The 19502-nt window shown below is 41.5% G+C and overlaps 1 pseudogene; it reads left to right on the top strand.

The window, feature by feature from the left end:
* Positions 1-19234, top strand: part of LOC132355679 (phosphatidylcholine transfer protein-like) — a 119667-nt pseudogene extending 100433 nt beyond the window's left edge.
* The last annotated feature ends 268 nt before the right edge of the window (positions 19235-19502 follow it).

Genomic DNA, 19502 nt, shown 5'->3' on the forward strand with positions numbered 1-19502 from the left:
TTTTGGATCATCTTTACTATCATTATTCTGAATTCTTTTTCAGGTAGACTGCCTATTTCCTCTTCATTTGTTAGGTCTGGTGTGTTTTTACCTTGCTCCTTCTTCTGCTGTGTGTTTTTCTGTCTTTTCATTTTGCTTATCTTACTGTGTTTGGGGTCTGCTTTTCACAGGCTGCAGGTTCGTAGTTTCTGTTGTTTTTAGTATCTGTCTCCAGTGGCTAAGGTTAGTTCAGTGGGTTGTGTAGGCTTCCTGGTGGAGGGGACTAGTGCCTGTGTTCTGGTGGATGAGGCTGGATCTTGTCTTTCTGGTGGGCCCATCCACGTCTGGTGGTGTGTTTTGGGGTGTCTGTGGCCTTATTATGATTTTAGGCAGCCTCTCTGCTAATGGATGGGGCTGTGTTCCTGTCTTGCTAGTTGTTTGGCATAGGGTGTCCAGCACTGTAGCTTGCTGGTCGTTGAGTGAAGCTGGGTCTTGGCGTTGAGATGGAGATCTCTGGGAGATTTTTGCCATTTGGTATTATGTGGAGCTGGGAGGTCTCTTGTGGACCAGTGTCCTGAAGTTGGCTCTCCTACCTCAGAGGCACAGCCCTGATGCCTGGCTGGAGCACCAAGAGTCTTTCATCCACACGGCTCAGAATAAAAGGGTGAAAAAATAGAAAGAAAAAAAGAAAGAGGATGCAATAAAATAAAGTAAGATAAAATAAAATAAAGTTATTAAAATAAAAAATAATTATTAAGAAAAAAAGAAAAAAAAATTTTAAAGTAAAAAAAAAACAAAAACGGACAGACAGAACCCTAGGACAAATGGTGAAACCAAAATTATACAGACAAAATCTTACACAGAAGCATACACATACACACTCACAAAAAGAGGAAAAGGGGAAAAAATAATATATCTTGCTCCCAAAGTCCACCTCCTCAATTTGGGATGATTCCTTGTCTATTCATGTATTCCACAGATGCAGGTATATCAAGTTGTTTGTGGAGCTTTAATCCGCTGCTTCTGAGGCTGCTGGGAGAAATTTCCCTTTCTCTTCTTTTTTCACACAGCTCCCGGGTTTCAGCTTTGGATTTGGACCCGCGTCTGCGTGTAGGTTGCCTGAGGGTGTCTGTTCTTCACTCACACAGGACGGGGTTAAAGGAGAAGCTGCTTAGGGGGCTCTGGCTCACTCAGGCCGGGGGGAGGGAAGGGTACGGTTGCGGGGTGAGCCTGCAGCGGTAGAGGCCTGCGTGACGCTGCAGCAGTCTAAGGAGTGTCGTGCGTTCTCCCGGGGAAGTTGTCCCTGGATCATGGGACCCAGGCAGTGGTGGGCCGCACAGGCTCCCAGAAGGAGCGGTGTGGATAGTGACCTGTGCTTGCACACAGGCTTCTTGGTGGCTGTAGCAGCAGCCTTAGCATTTCATGCCTGTCTCTGGGGTCCGTGCTGATAGCCACGGCTCACGCCCGTCTCTGGAGCTTGTTTAGGTGGTGCTCTGAATCCCCTCTCTTCGCGCACCGGGAAACAAAGAGGCACGAAAAAGTCTCTTGCCTGTTTGGCAGCTGCAGACCTTTTCCCGGACTCCCTCCCAGCTAGCCGTGGTGTGCTAACCCCTTCAGGCTGTGTTCACGTTGCCAACCCCAGTCCTCTCCCTGCGATCCAACCGAAGCCCGAGCCCCAGCTCCCAGCCCGCGCCAGCCCCGGGGGGTGAGCAGACAAGCCTCTCGAGCTGGTGAGTGCTACTCGGCGCCAATCCTCTGTGCGGGAATCTCTCCGCTTTGCCCTCCGCATCCCTGTTGCTGCGCTCTCCTCCGTGGCTCCGAAGCTCCCCCCCTCCGCCACCCGCAGTCTGCGCCCGGGAAGGGGCTTCCTAGTTTGTGGAAACCTTTCCTCCTTCACAGCTCCCCCCCACTGGTGCAGGTCCCATCCCTATTCTTTTGTCTCTGTTGTTGCTTTTTTCTTTTGCCCTACCCAGTTACGTGGGGAGTGTCTTGCCTTTTGCGAGGTCTGACGCCTTCTGCCAGCATTCAGTGGGTGTTTTATAGGAGCAGTTCCACGTGTAGATGTATTTCTGATGTATCTGTGGGGAAGAAGGTGATCTCCGTGTCTTACTCTTCCACCATCTTCTCCTTCGCTTTATCCTTTTTTGTGTGTATATCTATTATAGATTTTTGATTTGCAGTTACCATGAGGTTTTTATATAGTAGTGTATGTATATACATGATTGTTTTAAATTGCTAATCTCTTAATTTCAAATGCATTTTAAATACTCTGCATCTGTACTCTCCTCTCCTCATGATTACTGTGTCTGATGTCATATTTTACATCTAATTGTTTTGTGTATCCCTTAACTGCTTATTGTGAATACAGATGATTGCATTACTTTTGTCTTTTAAATTCCCTTCTAGCTTTCTGTGTGGTGATTCCCTACCTTTACTTTATATTTGCCTTTTCTGGTGAGCCTTTTCATTCTGTAATTTTCTTGTTTCTAGTTGTGACCTTTTCTTTTTCACCTAGAGAAGTTCCTTTAACATTTGTAGTAAAGCTGGTTTGGTGATGCTGAATTCTTTTAACTTTTGGTTGTCTGTAAAGCTTTGATTTCTCCATCAAATTTGAATGAGAGCCTTGCTTGTTAGAGATTTCTTGGTTGTAGGATGTTCCCTTTCATTACTTTAAATATACCATCCCACTCTCTTCTTGCCTGCCGAGTTTCTGCTGAAAAATCAGCTCATAGCCTTATGGGAGTTCCGTTATGTTCTTTGTTGCTTTTCCCTTGCTGCTTTTAGTATTCTCTCTTTAATTTTTGTCATTAAATTACAGTGTATCTTGGTGTGTTCCTCTTTTGGTTAGTCCTATATAGGACTCCTAGCACTTCTGGAGATGGGAAGTGTGGGTCTTTTCTGTTGTGACGAGTTGAATATGCAGGTGGTCTGGTAGGCTTGGTTGGACCCTATTTTGGTTGGTTGTCAGGTGCTAGCTTGTGCGGATTCTGCTGGCTGCTGTTTAGTGGGGCCTAGTCATGAAGTGGCTGGTTGTGGAATGCTAGGGGGCCTTGGGGCTAGCACTGGCTCCTTGGTGAGCAGAATCAGGGTCTCAAAGATTCTGGGACTCTTACTTATCCACTGGCAGGTGAAGACAGACCCTGCAGTTAGTGTTCCACTACAGGCACGCAGAGCTGGTTCCTGGAGTCTAGCTACAGGGCCCAGGGATCCCAGAGCTCATTTCAGATCACTGGGGGGCAGGGGAGGAATTCCTGGTATAGTTGGGTATGGGGTCCGGTGTGTGCAGAAAGTTGAGTTGACCTACTAGTGGGCAAGGCCAGGGCTCAGCTGGTCCTAGGGTAAGGTCTAGCCTGTGTTATGGGATTATAGTTTTCTCACTTCTGGCATCTGCTCCCTGGTGGGTGAGGCTGCTCTAGAGTCTTGGGCAGGTTTCCTGGTGGGAGGGGCTGGTGTCTGCCCACTATTGCATGGAGCTGGATCTTGGCCCTCTGGTGGGCTGGACCATGTCTAAGGGTGTGTCTGTAGGCATCTGTGGCCTCTTTAGTCCCTAGGCAGCCTGTTTGCTGATGGGTATGGCTGTGTCCCCACCCGTTTAGTTGTTTATCCAGAGGCATCCAAGCACTGGAGCTTACAAGCTGTTGGGTGGGGCCAGATATTGGTGCTAATGATTTAATATGTCAGCTGCCAGGAGTGTTCATGCGGCTGAATATTCCCCACTATGTCTGCCACCAGAATCTCTGTCCCTAGGGTGAGCCACAGCTGCCCCTCACCTCTCCAAAAGACTCTCCAAAACAGGCAGGTAGGTCTGGCCCAGTCTCCAATAAAATTACTGCTTTTTCCCTAGGTCTGGTGCCTGTGAGATTTTCTGTGGTCCTTTAAGAGTGAAATCTCTATTTCCCCCAGTCCTGTGGTGCTCCTGCAACTAAGTCCTACTGGCCTTCAAAGCCAAATGCTTTGCGGGCTCATTCTCTCAGTTTCAGAACCCCAGGCTGGGGAGTCTGACATGGAGCTCAGAACTATCACTCCTGTGGGAGAACCTCTGCAATGTAATTATTCTCCAGTTTGTGTGCTGCCCACACAGGGAGTATGGGATTTGATTATATCATAAGTCTTCCCCTCCTACCTGTCTCACTGTGGCTCCTTCTTTATGTATTTAGTTGTAGAAGATCTTTTGGCGTAGGTTCCTAGTTTTTCATTAGTGGTTGTTCTGCAGATAGTTGTGATTTTGGTGTGCTCATAAGGGGAGGTGAGCTCAGGGTCTCTCTACTCTGCCATCTTGGCCACTCTCTGGTACTTTCTATAATAGAGTGTATGTAATTTTAGATATTTCTGTGCAAAATTAAATATACTTCAATTTATTGTCCATTAATAGTGCCCATTATCTCTTACTTCTCTTCTTTGACAATGCATTTTAATAATGCTTATGTATGTCTGTACAATTTTAATGAATTTACACATAATCATATTTCCCTGTAAATGTTCATAAGTCTTATCAGCACTATTTTGTGGCTACTTTTCTACTTTAGGGTAATGTCAAATAAAAAACAAACCTGAACTTACTAAGGAGAGACTTTTGTTTAAAAGGATTCTTGCCCAGGGTTGGGGGTTATTGTAATAAGGAGAATACTTCGACCATAGGATCTGTGAATGTCTCAGGAGTGAAGCAGAAAGGTCTTTCTTTTATAGAGACGATTCAGCAAGGCTAGAAACCATGTGCGGGAAAGTGAGATGAAGGTGGCCTGACTGGAGAATAGAACAGAGAATATCTTACCCTGAGACCAGTCTGTTCTCAGGAGGGGCTGAATACTGGCTCAGGCTGAGGCTGGGCCAAAGTTTAGGGGCCTGGAGGAAGGAGAGATGCTTAACCAGTGTGGTTAACAAGCATTTTGCTCTAACTGATCAGTGGAGTAAGCAGTTTAGCCAATCCTTTATGAGGCAATGAAAAGGAATTTAGAGATACTGTTTCTGGATTTGTGATATATGAACAAGGGGTGTGTGTGTGAGTCTCATCTAAGTCATAGGGGGAAAGGTGGTCCTTCTGTTGTAAGCTGTTTTTTGGAACACAAAGGGTGTGGGAGTTTCTTAACCTCTACTGTTTTCCAGGATCACAAAACTCAAGCAAAATTCATTGCCAGTAAGAACCACATAAAAATTAGGGTTATTATTAGCTTCAAGTAACAGAAAACTGGATTAACAATGACTTAAATTAAGAGGGGTTTATTTTTCTCACCTAACAAGTAGTACAGAAGTCAGCAGTTGCTGACATTGGTTTAGATGATCAACAATGCCAGTAAAACTTTGTCTTTTTAATCTGCCTTCTCATGTTTTTTTTTTTCTCTTAGGCACAAAATAGCTGCTGCAGCTCCAGGCATCATATCCATATTCAAAACAGGAAGGAGGTGTCATATTGTCACCTCTACCTGCCTAAGAGACCAGGAAAGTTATTAACCATGCACATGGCTGTAGGGGTTCTCTTAGCAAGAAAGAGAGTATATACTATAACAAATCTTCTGTGTCTTCCAGGAATTGTAATGACTGATATGATATTGAATAAGTCCTTTACTATCTGAAGTGTAGGAAGTTAAATATCCTATAACTCAAGCATTAGAAAAGTATGCAGTGTGTTTTACTTTACATAAAGAAATTGAGCCATTCTTAGAAGTGGTTTTCTGGAGGAGCTTCAGGAAAAGCCAACGACCTCTTGAGTAAACTTGTTTGGAGTCATTTGTTGAAATGTGAGTACATTTGGACACATAAATGTAGCAAATGTTACATGGGGATTATATCTCTAATTTGAAAGAGACTTACATATCAATAATAAAAACATTGCCCAAATAAAACTAAGATTTATGCTTTTTCCTATTAAATTGTACAAACAATAGTAGCCAGTCCTGGTGAGATGCTCCTTTGCTACTAGTAACAGTATAAAGTGTTAAAAATATTTTCTTTAAAGTTTATAAAAAGTATAAAGAGCCTTAAAGTGTTAATGTTCATTACCCTAAAATTTATCTCTAATAAATCTTGCTGCTTTTCTAATGAAAAAATTATACATATACCAAGTTGTCTATATGGAATAATTGTTCCAGCAATATTTATAATTGAAAAAATATATGGAAATAGGAATGACTTACAAGAATAATTTAATTGTTCTTGCCATAACTTCAAAATAATATTGTTGAATATAATAAGAACACAAGCTATTTATACCAAATTAATCACATTTTGTAACATATAAAAGTATTTATTTACTTAAAAGAAATATGTCAAATATTGCCATTAGGTATTTGTGGATTGTGGGGTTACATGCCATTTTAATTTAATTTACTTTATTATTTTTAGCATTTTCTAATTTTCCTAAATGAATATTAAGTATTTTTGTAATTACAAAAATTCACGCTAATTTTTGAAAGACATAATAATAATGTAAGTTTGTTTGCTGAGAGAATCTTAAATGATGGGTGAAACCATGTCCTGATCCAAGAATTTCAGCCCTTGAAAAGCACATTTTATTGATAGACTAGGAAAGGTGTCACTGAACATTTTGTTTCTCTGGAGTTCTGGCATTTCTCAGTTCTGCCACGAAGGGAGTGTTTAAAGGAAGTTGTCACAATAGTTCATTCTTCAGTATTCACATAAATCACATCATTCTATTTTCTCTTCTAGAGAGCTTTCTGTTTTACTTTTCTGTGATATGTACACAACTGTGGTCTCTAAGGGCTACAACTACGTTCAGGAGGGAAGGGAACCAGGTCCAGGAACTAGTTTGTCCTAATTCATGCATTTAACCAAAGCTAACTCATGTGAAGTTGGGGAGAACGTTATCTCAATACATAATTATCCCTTATGCTCAGTATGTGTGGAAAATGGGGACCCACTATTCCTGAACAGAAGCTAACTGTCTCTCAAAGCTGATTAAATCATGTGTGGGTTTAGGTGTGTGGTGTGTATAAACTCTCACTCTCTTCCCATCTGTGAGCTTGAGGAGAGGGGCAGGAGGGGAAGGAGATGTTTCTCTTGAGTCCTGCCCTTCATAGGGGGCGTACATGGCACAGCATGTAAGGGGGTCAGACCTACCAGTTTGTCATTTGCTGGTTGGAAACCCTTGGTATAAAGCCACATACTTTTAGAGGTGAAACATCCTTATGAATTCAATTTCAATTTTACCTTCCATTTACTGCCAGGCACTTCCAAATACATCTGAGATTCCTAAACTGAGATGTGCTTAACCCTGTATTATGCCACCTGAGTCAGGAGACCCTTGAAACCTCAGGATCTCTAGAAAGTTTCCCCATGTTTACCCCTTGACTTCACATAAGTCCCTGGAGCAGTGTTTAAGAAGATGGGTCCATTTGTGTTCAATTTGCAAAAAACATTGTGTTAGCACCTGGAAGTATGAGTCCATCTAAAAGTGTAATTTTTATTCCTTTCTGTTTGTTTGCTTTTGCAATTAAATTAATCTAAAATCCATTGGTTTAGTCTTAACAAAAGACCTTTTAGGCAAGGTGAAGCTCATGAATTGTACAGAGAGTAACAGTATATTGCAGCTGACTGCAGCCCAGAACTCTCACAGATGAGGATACAGATTAACAGAAAAACAAGGGAAATCTGTTGTACTTAGAAATTTAGACATGGTCTTTCACTGACTAAAAGGGACTAGTATGATTTAAAAGTCCCAAAATTGAGGTGGTGGACTTTGGGAGCAACTGTAGACTTGGGATTTGCTGTATGAGACTGACTACTTTCTGATTTTTATGTTTAACTTACTATAATTTTTAACGCATGTTATCATTGGTGGATTTGTTTATTGGTTTGGTTGCTCTCTTCTTTTTTTTATTTTAATAATATAGTTTTTATTTTAATAACCTTAATTTTACTTTATTCTTATCTTCTTTCTTTCTTTTCTCCCTTTTCTTCTGAGCTGTGTGGCTAACAGGGTCTTGGTGCTCCGGCGGGGTGTCAGGCCTGAGCCTCTGAGGTGGGAGAGTTGAGTTTGGGACAGTGGACCACCAGAGACCTCCCAGCCCCATGTAATACCAATCAGCAAGAGCTCTCCCAGAGATCTCCATCTCAATGCTAAGATCCAGCTGCACTCAACGACCAGCAAGCTCCAGTGCTGTACACCTCATGCCAAACAACTAGCAAGACAGGAACACAACCCCACCCATTAACAGAGAGGCTGCCTAAAATCATAATAAGTTCACAGACACCACAGAACACACCACTGGACATGGTCCTGCCCACCAGAAAGACGAGATCCAGCCTCATCCACCAGAACACAGGTACCAGTCCCCTCCACCAGGAAGCCTACACAACCCACTGAACCAACCTTACCCACTGGGGGACAGAGACCAATAAAAACAGGAACTACAAACCTGCAGGCTGCAAAAAGGAGACCACAAACACAGTAAGTTAAGAAAAATGAGAAGACAGAGAAATACTCAGCAGATGAAGGAGCAAAGTAAAAACCAACCAGAACAAACAAATGAAGAGGAAATAGGCAGTCTACCTGAGAAACAATTCAGAGTAATGATAGTAAAGATGATCCAAAATCTTGGAAAGAGAATGGAGAAAATACAAAAAACGTTTAACAAGGACCTAGAACTAAAGAGAAAACAAACGACGAACAACACAATAATGAAATTAAAAATTCTCTAGAAGGAATCAATAGCAGAATAACTGAGGCAGAAGAACGGATAAGTGACCTGGAAGATAAAATAGTGGGAATAACTACCACAGGGCAGAATAAAGAAAAAGGAATGAAAAGAATTGAGGACAGTCTCAGAGACCTCTGAGACAATATTAAACACACCAACATTTGAATTATAGGGGTCTCAGAAGAAGAAGAGAAAAAGAAAGGGATTGAGAAAATATTTGAAGAGATTATAGTTGAAAATTCCCTAACATGGGAAAGGAAATAGTCAATCAACTCCAGGAAGGGCAGAGAGTCCCATACAGGATAAATCCAAGGAGAAACACACCAAGACACATAACAATCAAACTATCAAAAATTAAATACAAAGAAAAAATATTAAAAGCACCAAGGGAAAAGCAACAAATAACATACAAGGGAATCCCCATAAGGTTAACAGCTGATCTTTCAGCAGAAACTCTGCAAGCCAGAAGTGAGTGGCAGGACACATTTAAAGTGATGAAAGGGAAAAACCTACAACCAAGATTACTCTACCCAGCAAGGATCTCACTGAGATTCGACAGAGAAATTCAAACCTTTACAGACAAGCCAAAGCTAAGAGAATTCAGCACCACCAAAGAAGCTTTATAACAAATGCTAAAGGAAATTCTCTAGGCAGGAAACACAAGAAAAGGAGAAGACCTCCAAAAACAAACCCAAAACAATTAAGAAAATGGTAATAGGAACATACATATCGATAACTACCTTAATTGTAAATGGATTAAATGCTCCAACCAAAAGACATAGACTGTCTGAATGGATACAAAAACAAGACCCATATATATGCTGTTTAAAAGAGACCCATTTCAGACCTAGGGACACATACAGACTGAAAGTGAGGGGATGGAAAAAGATATTCCATGCAAATGGAAATCAAAAGAAAGCTGGAGTAGCAATTCTTATATCAGACAAAATAGACTTTAAAATAAAGACTAGTACAAGAGACAAAGAAGGACACTACATAATGATCAAGGGATCAATCCAAGAAGAAGATATAACAATTGTAAATATTTATCCACCCAACGTAGGAGCACCTCAATACATAAGGCAAATGCTAACAGCCATAAAAGGGGATATTGACAGTAACAAAATCCTAGTAGGGACTTTAACACCAACTTTCACCAATGGACAGATCATCCAAAATGAAAATAAATAAGGAAACACAAGCTTTAAATGACACATTAAACAAGATGGACTTAAGTGATCTTTATAGGACATTCCATCCAAAAGCAACAGAATACACATTCATCTCAAGTGCTCATGGAACATTCTCCAGGATAGATCATATCTTGGGTCACAAATCAAGCCTTGGTAAATTTAAGAAAATTGAAATTGTATCAGGTATCTTTTCTGACTACAATGCTATGAGACTAGATATCAATTTTACAGGGAAAAAAATGTAAAAAATAAAACACATGGAGGCCAAACAATACACTCCTAAATAACAAAGAGATCACTGAAAAAATCAAAGAGGAAGTAAAAAAAAAATACCTAGAAACATGACAATGAAAACACGGTGACCCAAAACCTATGGAATGCAGCAAAACCAGTTATAAGAGGGAAGCTTATAGCCATACAATCCTACCACAAGAAACAAGAAACATCTCAAATAAACAACCTAACCTTACTCCTAAAGCAATTAGAGAAAGAAGAACAACAACAAAAAAACAAAGTTAGCAGAAGGAAAGAAATCATAAAGATTAGATCAGAAATAAATGAGAAAGAAATGAAGAAAATAATAGCAAAGATCAACAAAACTAAAAGCTGGTTCTTTGAGAAGATAAACTAAATTGATGAACCACTAGCTAGACTCATCAAGAAAAAAAGGGAGAAGACTCAAATCAACAGAATTAGAAATGAAAAAGAAGTAACAACTGACACTGCAGAAATACAAAGGATCATGAGAGATTACTACAAGCAACTCAATGCCAATAAAATGGACAACCTGGAAGAAATGGACAAATTCTGAGAAAGCACAACTGTCCGAGACTGAACTAGGAAGAAATAGAAAATATAAACATACCAATCACAAACACTGAAATTGAAACTGTGATTAAAATTCTTCCAACAAACAAAAGCCCAGGACCAGATGGCTTCACTGGCGAATACTATCAAACATTTAGAGAAGAGCTAACACCTATCCTTCTCAAACTCTTCCAAAGTATAGCAGAAGGAAGAACACTCCCATACTCATTCTACAAGGCCACCATCACCCTGATACCAAAACCAGACAAAGATGTCACAAAAAAAGAAAACTACAGGCCAATATCACTGATGAACATAGACGCAAAAATCCTCAACAAAATACTAGCAAACAGAGTCCAATAGCACATTAAAAGGATCGTACACCATGATCAAGTGGGGTTTATCCCAGGAATGCAAGGATTCTTCAATATATGCAAATCAATCAATGTGATACATCTTATTAACAAATTGAAGGATGAAAACCATATGATCATCTCAATAGATGCAGAAAAAGCTTTCCACAAAATTCAACACCCATTTATGATAAAAACCCTCCAGAAAGTAGGCATAGAGGGAACTTACCTCAACATAATAAAGCCCATATATGACACAGCCAACGTGGTTCTCAATGGTGAAAAACTGAAACCATTTCCACTAAGATCAGGAACAAGAATAAGGTTGCCCACTCTCACCACTATTATTCAACATAGTTTTGGAAGTTTTAGCCACAGCAATCAGAGAAGAAAAAGAAATAAAAGGAATTCAAATCGGAAAAGATGAAGTAAAACAGTCACTGTTTGCAGATGACATGATACTATATATAGAGAATCCTAAAGATGCTACCAGAAAACTACTAGAGGTAATCAATGAATTTGGTAAAGTAGCAGGATACAAAATTAATGCACAGAAATCTCTTACATTCCTATATACTAATGATGAAAAATCTGAAAGAGAAATTAAGGAAACACTCCCATTTACCACTGTAACAAAAAGAATAGAATACCTAGGAATAAACCTACCTAAGAAGACAAAAGATCCATATGCAGAAAATTATAAGACACTGATGAAAGAAATTAAAGATGATATAAACAGATGGAGAGATATACCATGTTTTTGGATTGGAAGAATCAACATTGTGAAAATGACTATTCTACCCAAAGCCATCTACAGATTCAGTGCAATCCCTATCAAACTACCAATGGCATTTTTTTACAGAACTAGAAAAAAAAAAAAATCTTAAAATTTGTATGGAGACAGAAAAGACCCCGGATAGCCAAAGCAGTCTTGAGGGGGAAAAACAGAGCCGGAGGAGTCAGACTCCCTGACTTCAGACTATACTGCAAAGCTACGTTAATCAAGACAGTATGGTACTGGCACAAAAACAGAAATATAGATCAATGGAACAGGATAGAAAGGCCAGAGATAAACCCACGCACATATGGTCACCTTATCTTTGATGAAGGAAGCAAGAATATACAATGGAGAATAGACAGTATCTTCAATAAGTGGTGCTGGGAAAACTGGAGAGCTACATGTAAAAGAATGAAATCAGAACACTCCCTAACACCATACACAAAAATAAACTCAAAATGGATTAAAGACCTAAATGTAAGGCCAGACAGTATAAAACTCTTAGAGGAAAACATAGGCAGAACAGTCTATGGCATAAATCACAGCAAGATCCTTTTTGATCCACCTCCTAGAGAAATGGAAATAAAAACAAAAATAAACAAATGGGACCTAATGAAACTTAAAAGCTTTGGCACAGCAAAGGAAACCATAAACAAAACGAAAAGACAACCCTCAGAATGGAAGAAAATATCTGTAAATGAAGCAACTGACAAAGATTAATCTCCAAACCATACAAGTATCTCATGCAACTCAATATCAAAAACCAAGCAACCTAACCCAGAAATGGGCCAAAGACCTAAACAGCCATTTCTCCAAAGAAGATATACAGATTGCCAACAAACACATGAAAGTATGAACAACATCTCTAGTCATTAGAGAAATGCAAATCAAAACTACAATGAGGTATCACCTCACACTGGTCAGAATGGCCATAATCAGAAAATCCACAAACAACAAATGCTCGAGAGGGTGTGGAGAAAAGGGAACCCTCTTACACTGTTGGTGGGAATATTAATTGATACAGCCACTATGGAGAACAGTATGGAGGTTTCTTAAAACACTAAAAATAGAACTACCATATGACCCAGCAATCCCACTGCTGGGCAATTACCCTGAGAAAACCATAATTCAAAAAGGGTCATGTACCCCAATATTCATTGCAGCACTATTTACAATAGCCAGGACATGGGAGCAACCCAAGTGTCCATCAACAGTTGAATGGATAAAGAAGATGTGGCACATATATACAATGAAATATTACTCAGACATAAAAAGAAATGAAATTGAGTTATTTGTAATGAGGTGGATGGACCTAGAGTCTGTGATACAGAGTGAAGTAAATCAGAAAGAAAGAAACAAATACCATATGCTAACACATATATATGGAATCTAAAAAAAAAATGGTTCTGGAAAACCTAGGGGCAGGACAAGAATAAAGATGTAGATGCAGAGAATGGACTTGAGGATACAGGGAGGGGGAAGTGTAAGCTGGGACAAAGTGAGAGAGTGGCATGGACATATATACACTACCAAACGTAAAACAGCTAGCTAGTGGGAAGCAGCTGCATAGCACAGAGAGATCAGCTTGGTGTTTTGTGACCACTTAGAGGAGTGGGATAGGGAGGGTGGGGGGGAGACGCAAGGAGGGGTTATGTGGATATATGTATACATATAGCTGATTCACTTTGCTATACAGCAGAAACTAACACAACACTGTAAAGCAATTATACTCCAATAAAGATGTTAAAAAAAAAAGAAAAAGAAAAGAAACCTAAAAGTGGAGTAAGGACACAACAGTAAAACTAATCATACTCTACTGACATCTGGTGGTTACCCTGATTTTCAAACCTTAAAATTTATTTATGAATGCCTAATTTTGTTTCACTGCATTCTATCTGAGAATGTTGTTTGTGGTATATGATGAATGAGCTTTGTTGGGTTTTTAAATTTTTACTGTGTTTTTATATCTACTAGACACTGTACCTGGGCACAAGCTTTCAGTGGTAATGAATCTGTCTTTTTCTAGAATTCTGTGCCTTGTAAGTTATTGGTTTATCATTCCTATAAGGTTTTCATATCAAAGCTTCTTGTTAACTGAAGCCACAGAGGCTTCCAGATGCAGTAACTTCTTTTGTTTTTTTTTTTAGAACTCCATGAAGGAGAATGCAACAGAGAGGTAGTGATCTCCTGGAAGGTGAAGTGGCCTTCTCTCGAGTTCAACAGAGATGTATCCTTTCCAAAGATGCACCATTACTCAGCTTTCTAAGTGTTTACATGGCCTGTGGCCGTCACCCAGTGGTGGTATGTCCACCTGGTGTGGAAAACGTTATCTTAAATTCTTGCAGAAGCATCTGCTAAAGCTGTTCCCTCTTATGTTGCTTTCAGAGATCTCAGATGTGATTTCTGGGCCTGACCACGTGGAGCATCTGTATTTGTGGTCACAGGAGGGCAGCTCATACTTTCCTGAGAAATTTTCTAGGGCTTGAAATTGTTGGGCCACAGAATTGGGGACCTGCAAAAAACTTTTGATAAGTAGTATTCAATACACTCCCTCTATCTTTAGAGGAGGAAGTAGGGACCCAGAGAGGTAATGTGACAGAGGCACACAGACAGGTGTTGCATGGCTGAATTGGGGCTGGATCTCAGGACCCACATTTCCAGCTCTCTCTACCTTCCCTCCCGTTTTGATGACTCCACAGCTTTCCCTCCTCAACTACTGACTTTGGACACTGTATATGTTTCTTACCCTCAGTTCCCTCAATTATGATATGAAGCAGTTGAATGGAATGTGAGGAATTTTAGCTGACACTTCAAGGTTCTAAGAAGCCTGGCTTAGGACCAACCCAGGAGGGTTTGATGGACATTTGCTGGGTGGGAGGATGGGGTAGAATATAGGCAGGGACAGGTGAGATTTCAACTCCACTGTTCTCTTCAATCATCGCAGCTGAGTGTTTCACACACTCAATTCTATAAAGGATCCTTTTAACAAAGGGACTCGGAGATTTAAAAAAAAGTGTTTGAAAACCACTGAACTGCACGATCACTAGGATCTTTTCTAGCTCTAACATTCTTTAAGTCTGTATGTTCCTAAATAATTGTTCTCTAGAAAGACAGGGAGGATGGGGGTGTGTTTGTGGGTATTGTTTGTGTGTGTTTTGTGTCTGTCTATCAACTAGATTATAAACTACATAAGGGTTTATTTCTGGCACAATTCCCACAGACTGCTAGTTAGTTTGTATACAGGTGGTAGGAATTCAACAAATTGTAGTTACTTAATCCTTTAGATTTTATGTGGTTTTCTCTCCTCCTGCCAACAACTGTGCAGGGTAGGAGCCATCATCCCCATCAGACAGGGAAGGAAACTGAGGCAAAGGGAAGTTCAGAACCCGCTCAGGTTCTCATCAGTTCTCACCACTAGTGGGAGGTATAGGCAGGCGTGGGTCCAGCTCCAGCTGTGTCCAGAGAAGGTGATCTGGATCAAGGCAACCCCACCAGTCTGACCTCACGGGGATACTGCTGGTGGTTGTTCTCAGGAGTGGACACTTGGGGCTCCTTGAAGTTCTATTTCATTGGCTTTCCTATGCCACACAATCCGATAATGACTATCTTAGTCTTTGTATTGTATATACACATACGTCTCTCCTATAAGGGCTATTCAATTTTTGATAACAGAGAACAGCGTAGAGGAAAAGAACATTAGTTTCGAAGGGAAAGATTCCAGGTTGAGTGTGCGCTCATTTCCTGGTTTGCTGTGTGAACTTGGAAAAGGCCCTTCACTTCTCTGGGCCTAAGTGAACTGGTAGTTCTCCAGTCATAGGCTATGTGGCATGCTGGACCTTCCAACCCTGCAAAGACCTCTGCCACATTGTAATCAACACATCAAGTTAATTTTTCCACAGTGGAGTATCAGGTGATGTCTATCACAGAAGCTGAACGAATTGTGGGACAATATTTGCTGCAAGGAAAAAATAAAAAGCTTGGGAGAGAGGAAATCCAGAGCCAAAGCAACATCCTTTCTTCCCTAAAACATTTAAGAACTTTACTCACCAGTACCTAGAGAGTGGGGGCAATAGACCATCCTGCAGGGTGCCTGGGGGAGGGGCAGACCACCGTGGGTGCTGTAGAGACTCTGAGCTGGCCTGGGGCTGTGGTCATGGCTGCTGCAGTAAGTGAAATTATATTACACTTAGAGTGATTTTCTTGGGATTGTTTTAGGCTTTTAATTCCTTCTCCTGTGAAATCTAAAATTCTGCCATGGGACGGTCTAATGAACACATTGAAGAGCTGAGCCCTGTGCAGCTGTGTATGTCTTACCAGGTTTTGGCATCAGATCTGGCTTCAAATTCAGGTTCCATCACTTCAGCTGGACTATGGGATCTTAAGGAAGTTTCTTTATTTCTCTGATCCTCAATTTTGTCATCTATAAGATGGGGATATTTATGTTGAACTCACAGGGACTTTCTCAGGATCAAAACTGATGTTAAATGTAAAGCACATGATGTATGTCCATGGTAAGGGCTAAGTTAGTGGTGACTCCTGTTGTTCCTTAGGACTGAATTAGGTTCCCTGTGATAACACCATAGACATAGTGGTTGTTCTGTGAGTATTTATTGAGTTGAAATGGCTTTGTTATTCCTGGTGAACCACAGCCAGCAAGAGCATCTGCCTACTAAATATTTGAGTATTAATGTGTCTTCTTATGATCTCCAGGTGTAAATAACCTTGCCTGACCATCCTCTGTGCATAGAGGTCAGTGATTGGAGCTTAGCAGGAGGACAGAGAGAAATGACCCCGTTGTTTACTGAGCACTTATTCTGCTCCAGTCTCTCTCCACTGTCCCTACCAAGTCTGCCTGCAGGCAGTGGTACCCTCTTTTCTTGCATAGGGAAACCAATCTCAGAAAAGGTGAGTAACCAACCCAGGATCACACAGCTGATAAGTGACCAGTCCTCTGAGATCTCATTGACTTCTTGGAGAAAGGAGTAGGTTCCCCACCAATTAAAAGCAACAAGGAATCACTCACAGGTGGGGAATGCACCTTCTCAAATGAGAACACCAGGTGGGAGGAGCCACAGTTTTGCAGGGCAGGTCGGCAGACAGGGCAGGAAATGAAGTAACAATGCAAGGGAGCAAATGCTAAGTGGAGGAACAGAATCATCTCCCTTTGCTTCTGGCTTGTGGGCTTTCCTTCTGCTCATCTGAGATGCTGGCTGTGATGTCATGCCTTGACTGGAGGTGTAGTATGTCTACGTGCAGCAGCACCAAGAGATGGAGTTTAATGGGCAGAAGGTCCACGTGATCCTGGCCCAGAGCCCCTCTATGCCACAGTTTCCAGAGAAGTCAGGCATGCTCTGGGTGAGGCAGTTCAAGCAGTGGCTGGCAATCTAGAGTGATGGCAGGAACCAGAGCAAAAGTAAAAAGAGGACACGTGTTGGCTCACTGACCAGGACCACCCATCTAAAGGTCACATAAAATGCATGATGCTTACTCCCATGGGTGCAAAAGAGTGAGACTCAATTTACCCCCAGAATCTTGGCTACAATGCAAGGTGGATTTTTAAATCTCATCAATTCATTCTTTGCTGACTCTTGCATTGTCCAGATGAAATCAGAACGTCCAAGTGAACTAGAAGGTTTAGAAACTCACTTCGGGCTGGTCCTGTCCATGCACACACCAGCCAGTGGTGGGAAAGAGGTCTGGCAGGACTGTCTTTGAGGATGCAGCTCCTGCTCAGCAAAAACCCAGGGACTCAGGACCTGCCTGCCTTGAGTTCCTTCTTCAGGAGAGAGGCTGGGAGCGGTCCATGCGGCCACCTGCTGGACTGGAATGGGTGTGGCCTTGAGGCTGTGGCAAAATCTGAACTGTAGTTGTGACATGTGTTAGATCTGCCACCTTGGGCTTGTCACCCCACTCTTCTGAGTCTCCAATTTATTATTTGTAAACTGGGGTTTTATTTTATCAACTCCTTGGGATTAAGATAATTAAATGAGAGACTATATCCAAGTGTCTAGCCGTTGCCAGGTGTTTAATAAATAGCAGCAGAATGTGCCTTGGCTGTTTTTCAAAATGTTTACATGTAAGTCTCCCATAAGCCAAGGCAGAGGGGAGAATCCACTTGAATTCCATGTTATCTCTCTCCTTACTATCTGGGCCTGAATATAAAGTTGGAAGTTTTGCAAGATTTACTGCTGTATCTTTAATATGTCTCCTCCTTCTAAATTGTCCTTGTTTCCCCTCTCTAGTTTTCATGTATTACTTCAATAGCCTGGATTGCCCAGTTCCAAACTGGCTCTTTAAGTGGGATGCCAAGGTGAGATCCCAGGGGGCAGGACGGGAAGTGTGTTTGACAAATGTTGACTTAGCCCATGGGGCTGTCAGCCTGAAGAGACGCGCTGTCTCAGCCCTCATGATGCTCTTTTAAGAAGCAGGTCTGTTGAGTGACTATGGTTAGTACTGGTGTTGTCAACACCCAGAATAGAGGCTGGGACAAAAGACAAAGTATCTTTACCTGGAATGCCAGCACCTCCCTGCTCTTCCCCTGACATCCCACCAGGATCACTCTCTGGAACCTCTGGACAATAGCCTGCTCCTTGTAGGAACAATGGTGCCTGTGGACCCTGTATCTGCTTATGGAGGAGTTAGACAGGCCAACCTGGCTCGGGAGACAATCAGACATGTCCGAGCCTGCAGAAGGCTCCAGGGTTTTTTACAGTTTTTCTTTTTTTTTTTTCTGTAAGGAGAGGGAACCACAGTGGTACCCAGATCACTAGGGACTGCCTAGGACCTGGAATCATGGCAACCATTCCGTTTGCTTTGTAAGGTCCTACTTACTGGCTGGAAGGCTCACCAGTTCCCTGGGAGAGTGAAAAAGCACATAGGATTTGAGTCAAACACATCATGTATTGAATCCTGGCCCTGCTTCTAACTGGGTAATCTAGGGAAGCCATCAATTTCTTCCCTTTTAAAAATGGAGATGGATATTCTCACCCTGCAGAGAAGGAGTAAATAGAACAATGTTTGGGGAATTCTTACCACTTTCTAATGCTATAAAGCAAGTCCTTTCTCTCATTTCTTTGGAAGAATCCCACCACCCAATCCAATCCCATTTCCTGTTTTTAATTTTTTCTTTTCAAAAAATGATGTCTCAGAAATAGCTTTTTTTTAGCAAAAGCTGAAATATACAGCAAGGTCTTATAACACTGGCCCCTGATATCCAGCCTTACCTGTGCCCTGTGTCTTACATTTTGTCATCATCTGTGGCAACATTCTATGGAAATCTGGTTAGGGGCCCTATTTTCATATTTATTACTCCCAAAGCCATCTTCCTTTACCTTTGCCACATCCCAAAGAATCAGGAGTAATCGCTGTGAGGACATAGAAGTGACAGTCTTCTTTCCTTTGCAGAAAGGAGTTCCCACCTACTTGAAAAACATGGTGAATGCTTGTCATAACTATCCCAGGAGATCCTAAGAGAGAGAATTGGGAGCTCTGTGTCCATGGAATGATGTCCCTGGAAGTGCCACAACTACTGATGCTCAGCTTGCCTGTCACTTTTTCGTCTTCAGAGGCCTGCACATTCTCCAGAATGTTGTCCCCGATTCCTTTCCCACTCTCCCCACCCCGTGACTGGCTGTTGAATGTGGGTCAGATTAGGGAAAACTTTGCTTGTTTCTAAAAAGGGAAGTCCTCAGTAGGGAACATAGCCATTCCATTGTGCCGTTCTAGGGGGATGGTAGGT

This window comes from Balaenoptera ricei, chromosome 20 (assembly GCF_028023285.1).
Source record: "Balaenoptera ricei isolate mBalRic1 chromosome 20, mBalRic1.hap2, whole genome shotgun sequence".
Lineage (NCBI taxonomy): Eukaryota > Metazoa > Chordata > Mammalia > Artiodactyla > Balaenopteridae > Balaenoptera > Balaenoptera ricei.